Below are 2,500 nucleotides of genomic sequence, written 5' to 3'. Positions count from 1 at the left end.
ATTCATAAATTTGTAAGTTAAAGGATTTTAATTCATAAATTGTACAATCTAAAGGTTTTTTAATAAACTTGACATATTAAGGTAATTTAATTCATAAACTTAAAAGTGCAAGCTTTTTCATTCATAAATTTAAAAGTTACAAAAGATATTTCAATTCATAAATTTAAGTGTGAAAAGTTTGTTTCATTTATAATTTTTAAATTAAAAATTTTTAATTCATAAATTTAAAATTTGAAGATGTTTAATTCATAAACTTTTAAATTTAAAGATAACTCAATTCATAAATTCACAATTTAAAGGTTTTAAATTATTAAATTTAAAATTTAAATCAGTTTGAAAGTTAAGGTATTTGAATTATTAAATTTAAAATTTAAATAAATTCAAAAGTTAAAGGTGTTTTAATTCATAACTTTAAAACTTAAATAAACTTAAAAGTTAAAGTATTTTGATTTGTAAATTTAAAATTTAAAAGCTTGTAATTCATTAATTTTAAACAAATAAATTTGAAAGCTATAGGTATTTTAATTCATAAATTTAAATCTGGAGATGTTAAATTTACATTTATTCTATTTTGATTAATAAATTCAAATTTAAAGGTTTGTAATTCAAAGATTTTAAACATATAAATGTAAAAGTTAAAGGTATTTTAATTCATAAATTTAAAACTTAAATGATTTTAAAAGTTAAAGGTTTTTAATTCATGAATTTAAAAGTAAAGGTATCTTAATTCATAAATTTAAAACTTAAATAAATTTAAAAAGTTAAAGGTTTTTAATTCATAAATTCTAAATTTAGACGTTTTAATTCATAAATTTAAAATTTAGACTTTTTAATTCACAAATTTAAAATTTAGAATTTTTAATCCATAAATTTCAAATTTAGACCTTTTAATTCGTAAATTCATGATGTAAATATTGATAAACTCTGATAAATTCCATCTCCACAACCCACCACCGTCCAATCACAGCTCATGCATTGTTGATAGATTTAGGGAGACGGAAATGATAAATTCCTGTTGTAATAGAATGTTATTTTTTTCCCTTCTTCCCCCCGCGTTCCAGGCTGAACGTATATGCATTGCTTCCAGCGTCCTGGAATCTGGAATGAATCTGGCCCGTCCGTTTTCCATCAATCTTTCAAGAGTGGATAAGAAGATTGTTTTATATATATATATATATATATATATATTATATATATATATATATATATATTATATATAGTTGTTAAGTCAAACCCACAGTGAAAATACCTTTCTTGGCAACTCTTGCAATGCAAGCATTGCTATGCTTTACTTGATAACAAGACGCTTCCTCTCTACTTTCTGCTTTCACTTTATCTATTCGTTACTTTATATGATGCATTTTGAAGCTCTCTTTTTTTTATCTTCTTACTCTTCTAACTCCGTGTGTCTCTACCATTCCATCCTTCTTACTGACATATTGCTACTCAAATCGACTGTTGAGCCAAGTCTCCTTTATGGAAGTAAGACGTCAATGATGATTGAAAATTTAAAGTATGATGAATTGGTTTGGGTAGTTCATCTTCAATGCTAAAACGTCTCACTTCAATTTCCATACATCGTCCACATTTCATTCCTATAAAAGAAATTTGGCTTAACAAGTCTTTTATAAGCAGTATTTCATGAATGTTTGTAAAGACCTAAACGTATTTAATTTCCTGATATTTATATGAATTTTATTTTCCTGTTTATCAAACATATATACAAATCGTATAGCATTATAGATCTGAAGTTAATAAATTGATCAATAATATTATTATCTTAACCTTGTAGATGAAGATTCAGCTTCATCATAAGAAGTAGTATTTCTTGCAAGTAATTAATATAAGTTATTCTATTTTTCCAAGTGGTATTACTTTGTTAATTCCTGCTAGACTTCATAAAAACCAGCAAAGCAAAATCAACATCAGAATCGAGAACCTTACGAGTAATGTAATCACACGTATCTCGAGTAAAACGAGAATGAAGTAATCACTGTTACGAGAGATTACTTTAGGGGATTTCTCTCTCTCTCTCTCTCACTAAACATCCCCCCCCAAAAAAAAAAAAAAAAACGCCCTACTGTATCTTTATCTCATGGCCTAATATTTCTTCATCATGATCTCCCAGGCAGCGCGAGATCTCACCTTACGAAGGCGGCCCGGAGAGCTAATAAATAATAATAAATGTGTTGAGAGCAGAGGAGAGAGAGAGAGGAGAGAGAGAGAGAGAGAGAGAGAGAGATGCTATATTGATGCAGACCCTCTCTCGCTCGCGGGCTGCTGGCGCAAACTCCAGAGGTTCACGGGGTTGCCGTTGTTTACTTGATCTTTTTTTTTTACTTTTTTCTCTCGTTTTTGCTTTTGTTTTCAGTTGTTTTTCGATCGTGCGTCTCATAGATGTTATTGTCCTCTTCTTCTTCCTCCTCTTATCCTCCTTCGTCTCGTAGATTTGGGAAAGCCGTGTCTGTCTCTGTCTCTCTCTCTCTCTCACTCTCTCTTA

The sequence above is a fragment of the Macrobrachium nipponense genome, chromosome 4 (assembly GCF_015104395.2).
Source record: "Macrobrachium nipponense isolate FS-2020 chromosome 4, ASM1510439v2, whole genome shotgun sequence".
NCBI lineage: Eukaryota > Metazoa > Arthropoda > Malacostraca > Decapoda > Palaemonidae > Macrobrachium > Macrobrachium nipponense.
The sequence above is the reverse complement of the archived record's forward strand: the minus strand, read 5'-3'. Positions refer to the sequence as shown.